General features: G+C 41.7%; 1 protein-coding gene across 12 annotated transcripts in view; it reads left to right on the top strand.

The window, feature by feature from the left end:
• The window catches only part of LOC144686843 (myc box-dependent-interacting protein 1-like), a 162,697-nt gene that overhangs the window by 56,657 nt on the left and 93,697 nt on the right, over positions 1-12,343 (top strand). The gene's annotated exons all lie outside the window — the stretch shown is intronic.

Here is a 12,343-nt window from a genome sequence, read left to right as displayed (position 1 = left end):
TGAGCAGGTTATTGCTAAGCAAGTTCTGCTTGAATACACTGTTGATGACCCCTTCCATCACTTTACTGATGATTGAGTAGACTGGGAGTGGTAATTGGCCGAATTGGATTTGTCCTTTTTTGTGGATGGGAGATACCTGGGCAATTTTCCACATTGCCAGGTAGATGCCAGTGTTCCAGTTGTACTGGAACAGCTTGGCTAGGGGTGTGACAAGTTCTGGAGCACAAGTATTCAGTACTATTGCCAGAATATTCAGTGCTCATAGCCTTTGCAGTATCCAGTGCCTTCAGCCATTTTTTTGATATCACATGGAGTGAATTGGATTGGCTGAAGACTTGCATCTGTGATGCTGGGAACTGTGCACCTCCGTTATTGAGGATGGGGATATTTGTGGAGCTGCTCCTGCAGTGAGTTGTTTAATTGACCACCACCATTCACAACTGGATTTGGCAGGACTGCAGAACTTGGATCTGATCAGTTGGTTGTGGCATCTCAGCTCTTCTGTCACTTGCTGTTTATGCTGTTTGGCATGGAATAGTCCTGTGTTTGTAGCTTCACCAGGTTGATGCCATTTTTAGGTATGCCTAATGCTGCTCCTGGCATACCCTCCTGCACCCTTCGTTGAACCAGGGTTGATCCCCTGGCTTGGTAATGGTCGTGTAGGGGATATGCCGGGCCATGAGGTTACAGATTGTTCGAGTGCAATTCTTCTGTTGCTGGTAGCCCACAGTGCCTAATGGATGCCTAGACTTGAGTTGCTAGATCTGTTCAAAATCTCCAATTTAGCATGTTGTATGGCACTACCAACATGATGGAGGGTATCCTCCAATGTTAAGATAGGACTTTGTCTCCACAAGGACTGTGTGCCTGTGCTCCCTGTACTGTCATGGACGGATGCATCTGCAGCAGGCAGGTTAGTGAGGATGAGGTCAAGTATGTCTTTCCTTCTTGGTTCCCTCACCACTTGATGCAGACCCAGTCTAGCAGCTATGTCCTTTAGGGCTGAGTCAGTAGTGGTGCTACTGAGCCACTCTTGGTGATAGGCAGACATTGATGTCCCCCACCCAGAGTACACTCTGCACTCTTGCTACCCTCGGTGCTTCCTCCAAGTGGTGTTCAACATGGAGTACTGATTTATCAGCTGAGGGGGTTGGGGCATTATGTGCTAATCGGGTAGTTTCCTTGCCCATGTTTGACCTGATGCCGTGGGATCAAGTCCAGTGTGGTTGACTCTTAACTACTGTTGAGGGCAATTATGAGCAACAAATGTTGGCCTTGTCAGTGATGCCCACATCCCATGAATGATTACTGTATATATTTAAAAAATCATGCAGAGCTTTCTGTTCAAGAAAACACTGCTATGCTTGGTGCTTAATGTTGGGATTGTTGACTGCAAACAACCTGCTGGGACAGGGGTCCTGTTCTCTCAGCCCTTCCCAGATATTTTGTTTGAGGGAGATGGATTGGAGTATAGCTGTGTAAATTTAGTTTCAAGAGTGAGAGGTCCTACTTGGCTAATCTTTGAGGGTGAGGATGCTGTTAGCTTGGATTTTGCATTGCTCTTCCCCACACATGGGAAATGATATAGGGAATGACACTTGCTGGAATCCAAAAAGGGTGCATTTTATAGGCAAAACCATACATTATAGTTAGTGAATGTTTGAGGTTAGGACAGATGTCTTTCACTTATTTTTTTTTCCCCCAGGCAGAGCTAGATAGATTCATGCCTAACAAAGGAATCAGGTGGCATCAGGGTAGGTAGGAAAGTGGGGTTAAGGTCATAGCCTAATCAGCCATGATCTAGTTGAATAGCTGAGCAGGCTTGAGGAGCCAAATGCTCCTCTGGAGTATACTCCTTTTCTTGTTCATATGTATCTTCCCCCTATTGTCAGCTAGGGGTATTTTTACATTGTGAATTGATTGGATTTTATTTGATTTTTCCCTTTTAAAGCTGTTAGGCTCAGTAAGGAGTAATATTGGATGACATGGTAGATTATAAAACTGAGCAGAGAACCTATTACTGTGCGTTGTTCTTGTCTGCTCTTCAAACCTCTGGCAGAGTGGGCATTGGATAATATCCAATTTTACAGTTCTTAAAGTATTGTGGGTACTGTTTTTTTTGTTATCTGGTAAACAGTAATTAAGTCATGCAAATTTGCAAGCTCCTGGGTTGAGTCCACAGTATTGGCTAGGATGCTTCTGTTGTCTTTTATTCCCATGTCATTTACTTTGGAAACAATACAACTGAGAGGAGTCAAACTTCCTGGCAAAGGAGGCTTGCTTTGTTAGAGTTCGCCTCTTCACTCCGAGCTAATACTGAAGTTCAGCATTGATTGATTTAAGTGGAAACTACTTCATGGCTTTTGAAGTTGCATTGTAACTATACCCTTGGCACATAGAGCCTGTCCTCCCTCTGGGGACCATTAATTGAGAGGGCGTAGAGGAAATTCATGATGAAATCTGGAATGAGGGACTTTAAGCACAAACCCAGCTTCACATGACTAATGTAGAGAAGCTTAAGGGAAGACTTAATATGTTCAAAACTGACAGCTTTTGATAAAATGCAAGTGTTTTTCTTTTTTTAAAGCATCTTTCAGGACCACAGATGATTAAAAGCCCTTTACAACCAATGAAGTACTTTTTGAAATGTAGTCAGACATAGGAAATGCGGCAGCCAATTTGTGCACAGCAAGCTCCCACAAACACCAGTGTGATGATGACCAGATAATCATTTTTTTGGGAGATTAAATAATTGACCAGGAGACTAGGGATAGCTTTCTGCTCTTCATTGAACCAGTGCCTTGGGATCTTTTACATTCACCTGAGAGGGTCAGTCTCAGTTTAACACCACATACTAAAGTTGGCACCTCTGGGTGCAACATTCCCTCAGTACAGCACTAAAGTGTCAAACTTAATCTTTGTGCTCAAGCCCTAGAAGTTGATGGGGGTGCAATTGTTTCCACTCGCAGTTGGCTTTGTAGCCAGAGGATACAAAAATTGGCAGAAAAACTGGCGAAGGAGGTGTGGAGTGGGGAGATGAGGGCAGGGAAGATGAGCAATGTTTTTATGCCATTATCATCTGAGAAGTGGAGCCAGACTCAATAGTAACTTTAAAAAGGGATTTGGGGACATGATGTGAAAGGAAAAATTTGCAGGGCAATTGAGAGTTGGAGAGTTAGACTAATTTAATAGCTGAGATGGCAGGAGGAAGATGGGTCAAATAACCACCATTGGAACAGGAGGGGACCAATTAGCTGCTCAGCCTGTTCCTGCTATTCAATAAATTGTGGCTGATCTGCAATCAACTCTATATACCGTTGACTCATATTGCATAATACTCCTAGATGTTTACAGCACAGATGGAGGCCATTTGGACCATCTTGTCCGTGACAGTCAACAAAGATCCGACAACACTAATCCCATTTCCCAGCACTTGGCCCATAGCCTTGGAGGCTATGGCAACGCAAGTAAATATCTAAACGCTACTTGGTATGAGAGTTTCTGACTCAACCACCCTTTCAGGCAGTGAGTTCCAGACTCCCACCACCCTCTGGGTGAAAAAATTTCTCCTCAACTCACTTCTTAGCCTTCTACCTCTTACCTTAAATCTATGCCCCCTGGTTATTGACCACTCTACTAATGGAAAAAGTTCCTTCCTATCCACCCTATCTATGCCCCTCAATCTTATTCTCCTATCAGGTCCCCTCTCAACTTTTGCAGCCCCAAGGAAAACAGCCCCAGTCTATCCAATCTTTCCTTTATAGCTCAGACCCTCCAGCCCAGGCAACTTCCTGGTAAATCTCCTCTGTGCTGTCTCCAGTGCAATCGCATCCTTCCTATAATGTGGTGACCAGAACTGCATGCAGCGCTCCAGTTGTGGCCTAACCAGCAATTTAAACAGTTCCAGCATAACCTCCCTGCTCTTGCCTTTATTAGCTGAGGCATAGAATACAAGTATCCCATACGCCTTCTTAACTACCTTTTATCTACCTGCCCTGCTGCCTTCAGGGATCTGTGGATATGCACACTGAGGTCCCTCTGATCTTCATTACTTTCCAGGGTCCTACCATTCATAGTGTAATCCTTTGCCTTGTTAGCCCTCCCCAAGTGCATTACCCCTCACTTTTCTGGGTTGAATTCCATTTGCCACTGCTCTGCCCACCTGATATTGATATCCTCCAGTTTACGGCTACCCTCATTATTTAGCACTCCTCCAACTTTTGTGTCATCTGCAAACTTTTTGATCATACCCTCTACATCTTAAGTTCAAATTATTTATGTACACCACAGAGCAAGGGCCCCAGCACCAAGCCCTGTGGAACCCCACCGGAAACAGACTTCCAGTCACAGAAGCATCCTTCTACCATCACCCTCTGTTTCCTGCTTCTCAGCCAATTTTGGACCCAATGTGCCACTTTACCGTGGATCCCAAGGGCTCTTGCTTTCTTGACCAGTCTGCCATGAGGAACCTTGTCAAAAGTCTTGCTAAAATCCAGTAGACCACACAGATGCATTAACCCCATCAACACTCTTGGTTACCTCAAAAATTTGATCAAATTTGTTATTAGACACCAGTACATAGGGATAACAACAATCTACCCCTCTCTGATTTAAAATTAGCAACTGATGCTGATCAATTGTTATATTTAGATGAATTGAACACTCCTCTCAGCCTTTTTGTGTAAAGATACACTTCCTAATTTCACTAGTGAAAGGTCTGGTTCTAGTTTTTAGATTATGCCCCAAGCCCTAGGTGGCCAGTGGAAATAGTTTCTCTACCCTGTTCACTTTAATATCTTAAACTTGGGATCAAATCACCCCTTAACCTAGTTTGTTTAATCTCTCCACCTCGCCTAGCCCTTCTGCTCTGTATGATCGAGATTGAAGTAGTGACCTTGCTGTTGTTAATGACTCGATGCTGCACAGGATGGTGTGTTTCCGTTGAGTCATTGGGCTGAGAGGATTATTTTGCTGGTATTCAAGGCGCAACTGGCTCTTAAGCTCTGAGCACGCTAGTGTTCTGTGGCAAAAGCTGCATTATTAATCTTGGCTTTTGTAGATGTTTTGCAGTGAGCATGCTTTTGTGCGGATCGGATGCATTTCTGGAACTCTGCATGATTTTAAGGGTCATCCCTTGTGACGTGTTCAGTGAGCAGATTAGGCATGAGACATTTGAGTAAAACTGAACAAACACAGATTTATTGCAGGGAGCTGAATCCAGATAGCTGCTTACTACACAGCCCGAATCTTTATTTAAAATGAGATCTCCATTGAATTAACTGTACAAATTGGAGGACCCCTCTCTGACCCCCTCCCCCTTGTATTCCTGTATTGAGTCTGTGCTTCCAGTGTAGGAAGAACTTAGTTATACAACCCCTTTTCAATGACAGGTGGATGTCCTGAAGTACTTTTTTTGATGTGTAGTCAAACATGTATTGTTGGAAACATTGCCTCCAAATTTTTCACAGCCAAGCCCAATAAACTGCAATGTGACCAGAATTTGTTTTTTGTTAGTGATGTTGATTTGAGGGATAATTATGGACCACAGCACTGAGAGAACACCCTGATTCTTGAAGTACTGCCAGGGACTCTTTTAAACCCACCTGATGTGGCTGGTAAGGCTACTCTGTGCAAGGACTAGATTATCCAACAATACAGGGACCCCTTTGAATAAAATTCGTGTTTTTATTCTGTGGCTTCAAGTGGTTTAAAAACTTCCATTTTAACCACCCCCAAACCTCTGCTTCAGCTGTTTTGCCTTCCCCTTGTCCTGTCCCATTTGTCAAATAAGATGTTTTCCTTTCTAAAATGGTCCCAGCTGGACTGAAATCAGCACTATTATCTTAACCTGTTGACAATCTGCAGTGTACACATGTCCATTGGTTAGTACCTGTGTATTCCTTGTACATGGGTCATAGAAGCTTACAGCACAGGAGGACATTTGACGCATCGTACCTATGTCAGCTGTTTGAGTTGTCGAATTAGTCCCACTCTCCAGCTGTTATCCGATTAATCCTGCAAATTAGTTCTCTTCAGTACATGTCCAATTACCTCTTAACATTTCCTATGAAATGTGCTTCTGTCACACTTTCCAGTAGTACAGTCCAGATCTTAACACCCTGATGATTTCTTATTTTATCCCTTTAGCTCTCTTTTTGTCAATTATTTTAAATCCATGACCCCTAGTTACATACCAACTTGCCAGAAGAAGCAATTTATACCTACTTTATCAAAACCCACCCAGTTTTGAGTAACATTCTAAGCAGAACAACCCCAGCTTCTCCAATCTCGCTCTTATTCATCCTCTCACGACAGATCAGAGCCCCAAATTACTTACGAACTCATTGAACTGTTTAAAGGGAGGTATGTCTTCATACATTCTCAGCCACCTTTGCTTGTAAAATAACCACTTTCTGGAAAATTCCTATGTGGAATATACTTGGCTGACTAGTTCAGAGAGAACATGGACTGTCACACCTTAAATGTCAAGGCCTACTTCAGACAAACACTTGAAAGGAAGAGATGCAATGCAAAAGACTCAGCTTTAATCTCCTGTGGTTATGGAGACTGATTACCACATCTCAGCAGAAACCATCTGATGTTGAGTGATACCTCAGTGTGGAAATGGTCTGAGTTGAAAGAAAGCAGATTCTAGGTGAAAGGCATGTTTGTTTTTACCTCCCAGGAATACACAAGAAAAAGGGTTAAAAAGCTAGCTGCCAACCTGATCTGTGTTCTAATTCTGGCGTGCTAGTGTGTGCTGTGAGAGTCACAGCAGAAGAACAACAACAGTTAGACATGCTTGCAGGTAAAAGTCTCTCCTCTCTGGTTGGAGGCAAGTCAGCAAAACCAAGTCAGAAAGGAAATAGAACAGCTCTTTCAGCTAACCTGCAGAATCCAGTATCTCCAAACCAAACCAACTGCTCAACTGCTAAAGTCAGTTCTACCTGAATTGCTTAACTTAACTACCGTGATATTTCATTTACTCTTCACGGGCAAGCCAAAGACTGATTTTATATATCTTTTGTAACCTTTATTTTTGGACGACTCATTTCTGATCTGTGTGTTTTTTTTCTCTTGGGTTTAGTACTAATAAACTCACTCTTTCTCTGACTCAAGTCTGGTTAAATTGATTCTTTCTAAAGCATAAGTTTGATTCTTTCTAAAGCTTAAGTACATTTGGGCTGGGAAAAGGGTATCCACAAGGGAAGGGATCCCTTTTAAATTAACCTTGTTGCGGCCACCCAAGGGGCTTGGATAAAGGAGAGCCAAATCGTTCCTTTTCACGGGGAGCATAACAAAATTGGGGTCCCCTTTGGGAAGTTAACAGTTTGGGGATCTCGTCCAGATAATAACAAATTGGGGTCTTTGCCCAGAGACTGGTCGTGACAATCCTTCCTAAAGTACAGTACTCAGAATTGGATACAAATACTTCAGTTGAGATTTCTAACCAGAGATTTCAAAAGGTTTACCCTGACTTGTTTGTTTTGCATTCATTGCTTTAATTACAAGTATTCCATACTCTTTCTTAACCATCTTATCACCTTGCTTTGCCATGTTCAACGATTTGTGAATATGCACCCTGTGACCAAACTAGTACCATTTAGATTTTTCCTGATGTGCATCACTTCATGCTTGTCTGTATTACATTGTGTCTGCCAATTTCATCAATTTATCCTCCTGACTGCAACTATCCTGCTCACTATTTACTACATTGCTAAGTTTTGTATTATCCACAAATCTAAATTGTACTCCTATATCCATGTCTAAATCATAATGCAAAAGCAATGGACCTAAAATGGTTAGGAAATTGGCTGAATGGAAACAGAGTAGGGATAATGGGCAAGCACTTTAATTGGAAGGATGTGACTAGTGGTGTCTCAAAGGACCATGTTGCATCCTCAACTATTCGCTGTATTCATTAACGCCATGGTGCACTGATGGTCCAAAGATAGGTGGTATTGTAAGCAGCGTAGATGTTAGTGTAACATTACAAGATATTGATAGCGTAATTGAATAGGCAAACAGATTTAACTGTAGTCAGATGTGATATCATTCACTTTTTATCTAAAAATGATAGAACAGGGTACTTTGTAATTGCTGAAAAGCTAGAAGCAGTGGAAGCCCAAAGAGATTTGGGGATCCAGGTACATTAGAATGTCATGAGCTGGTATAAAATATAATCAAAAAAGCTAATGAAATGCTGGTCTCATCAGTAGGACTAGAGCATAAGGGCGTAGCAGTCATGCTTCAGCTATACAAAGCCCTGATTAGGTCACAACTGGAGCACGGAGCTGCTCACAGCACACCACACCTAAGGAAAATATTTATGTAGATTTACCAGAACCATACCTCACATTCAAATGTTAGGCAGGAGAGATTCCACAAGCTAGGATTGTCTTCTGGAATTTAGAAGATTAAGGGGTGGCCTTAAGATAGATTGGGAGAAACAATTTTCACTAGTTTGGGGAGTCTAGGACTTGGGCATCGTCTAAAAAAAAATAGAGCCAGACCCTTCAGGCGAAAAATTAGGAAACACTTACACAGGGTGGTAGAAGTTTGGAAAACACTTCCAGAAATAGCAATTGATGCTAGATGAATTGTTAATTTTTAAAATTGAGATTGATAGATTTTTGTTTGCCGCATATCCTTTAACACCTTTGGCTGAGTTGGGTCACATCAGCCATAGTCTCATTGAAAGGCAGAACAGACTTGAGGGGCTAAATAGCCTGCTTCTGTTCCTATGCTCCTAATACTGGACGCTAGGAGACCCCACAGCATTCTTCTGTCAGTTAGGGAAAAAAAAACTCAAGCACCACTGCTCTCTGCCATCTATCCCTTAGCCAATTATTTACTAAAGTTATCACTATTCCTCTGTGCTCAGTTTAAGTAAGTCTATTATGTGGAACTTTGTCAATTTTGAAAGTCACAATATCACCTACTGCACTAGCTCCATTAACTCCCTCTTTATTAAAGAACTAAAGTTTGTCAGACATGATTAACCTTTGATAGATTTATTAACCCATGCTTCTCCCAAATGAGAATTAATTTTGTCCTTGCCAATGGCCTTCTGTCATTTTCCCAGTGATTGAACTGCTAGAACCCTTGCCTCAAAGATGTTTGTGTGTAGACTATATTGAGTAAAAAGGTTGGGCTTTATCTGCATTGCTACCTCGAGTGAGCATTTTCAATGTCAACAAGAGTTCCTTGGAAGCTTTCTGCATGAACAAAATGCAGATTGTGAGTTTTTTAAATCCAGCTGGATATAATTTTCAGTCGTACCTTCAGTTTGCCCTCAGCAGCGTTGCCGTCTTTCTGCTGATGCACTGCGCTAATTGGTGTTTGACATTTGCAGAATGTCATAGAATCTTGCAGCATAGAATGAGGCCATGTGGCCCATTGTGCCTGTACCAGCTCTTTTGAAAGAAGAACAACCCTGCAGCTTATTTCAAGATTATGCTAGAACTGCGGTAAAACAAATGCTGCAGCTACAATACTGCATATAGCCTGGTCACCACATGACAGGAAGGATATGATCACAGAGGGTACAGAGGAGATTTGAGGATGTTGCCAGGAATGGAGAATTTTATTTATGACTAAAAATTGGTTAGGCTGGGATTGTTTTCTTTAGAACAGAGGAGCCTGAGGGGAGATTGAATTGAGGTGTATAAAACTGAGGGGTCTAGATAGTGAAATTGGAAGGATTCATTTCTGTTGGCAGAGAGATCGATAACCAGGGTGCATAAATTTAAAGTAATTGGCAGAAGGATTAAATATGAGAGATTTTTGTTTTAACCCAGAGTTTGGTGGGGGCCTGGAATTCGTTGCTGGAAAAGGTGGTTGTGGCAAAATATTCTTTTTTTTTAGAAAAAATACTTGGATATGTAGCTCAAGTGTAGTAACTTGCAGGGCTATGGACCAGGAGCTGGAAGGTGGGAATAGCTGGATAGTTATTTTAGCTGGTACACGATGGACCAGATAGTGGTCTCCAGTGCTATAAATTGTTTGTCTCCAAGTATATATCTAATGTCTAGTTGAAAGTTAGTATTGAGTTAGGAGCCCAAATGGGTGGTAGAAGCTATCATGACAACTTGTCATGTGACTGACCTTGTAACAATATCTCATTCCTTAATGCTAATCTTTTATTTCAACAATTCTGCCTTAAAATAGTGCTTTTAAATTAGCAAAAATTCCAAGGCGTTTTACATCCGTGAGATCAAATAAATTTGATACTGAGCCACATGAGATATCAGGACAGATGAGAGGTATGCTTTAAAGTGTCTTAAAGGAGAGGAGGGATTGAGGGAAGAATTCCAGAGTTGAACAGTCATCGTTCCAATGAGTGACTTGATTCCAATAATGTACCAATTTACATGTGTAAAATGTACAGCACCAGTCCATACTGGTGTTTATCGTCCCCATTAGCTACCTCTTACTCATCATCTTACGACCCTATCATCAAATTCTATTTCCCTCGTACTTAATCTAGCACATCTCTGCTGTTCACCTCTACTACCCCATTGTGGTAGTGAGTTTCAAGTTCTCTCTATTCCGGATAAAGATGTTTCTCCTGAATTCCCTATTCGATTTATATGTATCTTTTATATTTATGGCCCCTACCCTACAAAACCCTTTTTTAATCTTAACTCTCTGTTCAGTTGACCTTCACTTTTTTTCTAGAGAAGAGTCCTGTCCTGTTTGATCTTTTCTGTCTTTCAGTTCTGGTATAATTTTGCATGTTCTCCAGTGCCTCATGCTGTACATTATTACTTAAGTCGTCATGTGTCTGATTCCTACACGATGTCTGCTGGAAGTTGTTTTGTTCCTATCTGTCAGTCATGGCTCACTAGGTAGCCCTCATCCCTGACTCGAGGCTGTGGATTAAGCCTTGCTCAAGACTAGTAGAAAAATCAACGTGACACCAGTGCAGTACTGAGGGAATGCAGTATTGTCTTTTGGATGGGATGTTAAACCAATGCCCCATCTGTCCTCTAGATGGATGATCATCACTTCTGTGTCCCTTTTTGAAGCCGAGACAGTATGGGTCAGTGGGGAAGCTGACCATGGAGGAGGGGATGTTATAGTTGCCCCTGCTCTTATTTACCATTTGTGTGCTAACTTGGCAGCAGGAGGGAGGGGGTGGTGGGGGGGTGGGAGGGGGGTGGGGTGAAAGACAACCTTTCAACTATATAACATTTTTCATGATCTCAAGATTTACAGCCAATGAATTGCTTTTGAAGTGCAGTCATTAATGTAGGAAATGCAGCAACTAACTTGTGCACAGCCAGGCCCCACAAACAGCAATGTAGTAAAGACCAGATAATCTGATTTTAGTTATGTTAAGTAAATATTGGCCAGGCCACCAGGGAGAATTCTCCTCTTCAAAGTAGTGCCATGGAATCTTGAGTCCATCTGAAAGGGCAGAATCTGTCATCGCAAAGATGGTAGCATTGCCTCTGTACAGCACTGGAGTATCAGCCTTGGGTTTTTTCACTTTTGGGAGTGAGACTTGAACCCACAGATTACTGCAAGAGGGGAGACTGCTACCAAATGAGCCCTGGCTGACTCTGATCCTGAATCAATTTTTCAGCTAATACTGATGGGCTGTGGTCCCTTTTTTTAACATAAGGGTGAGTTTGAGATTTTCAGTCAAGCAGTTCTCTTATTAAAACTTAAATCAATTCAGAGTGGTGAAGCAAATCTAATTGCAAGTGCACAAAAATTCCCCCCCACCCCCCAACTCCCTGAACAATCCAAGCTCTAGTGGCAACCCTATAGGGCTCTATTGTTGCTCAAGTTGAAATATACTAATTCAATTTGGCCAAGAATTGGACCTGTGGCCTTTCTGCTATGCACAGCTTGGTTCCACCTTGGCAATGTCCTTTATCAAGTAATCCATTGGAGCGACAGTTATATCAGAATCATCATCTGATTGGCCATCTATGCTTAAAGTTGAAGAGAAGACTGGCTCTTCTTAAGGGCTGCTCAGATGTTCATAAACTAAATCTCACCTCCCTTCTCTATTCATCTGCTTATCCATGCACAGGTTATTCTCTCTGCCATATATACTCGTGTAAAATCCAAGCTCATGTAAAAGTCAACCCATGATTTTTAACCTGAAACTCTAATTTTTCACTTGTATAAAAGTCAACCCTTGTTTTCAGACATGATAGCCTAAAAATTGGTCAAAGTATAATGGTTTGATTTCATTGTAAATGTATAAAACCTAATGAAAATGAGGACCAGTAAGTAAATACATTTAAACATAAGTTTTAATTTTTCAAATTGGTGATCAGGTTATGAATGGTGATCAGTAGGAGTTCTTTGTTGCATTTTACTTTAA

Source organism: Cetorhinus maximus, chromosome 11 (assembly GCF_964194155.1).
Source record: "Cetorhinus maximus chromosome 11, sCetMax3.hap1.1, whole genome shotgun sequence".
In the NCBI taxonomy this organism is placed as follows: Eukaryota; Metazoa; Chordata; class Chondrichthyes; order Lamniformes; family Cetorhinidae; genus Cetorhinus; species Cetorhinus maximus.
This window is presented reverse-complemented; position numbering and strand designations above follow the sequence as displayed.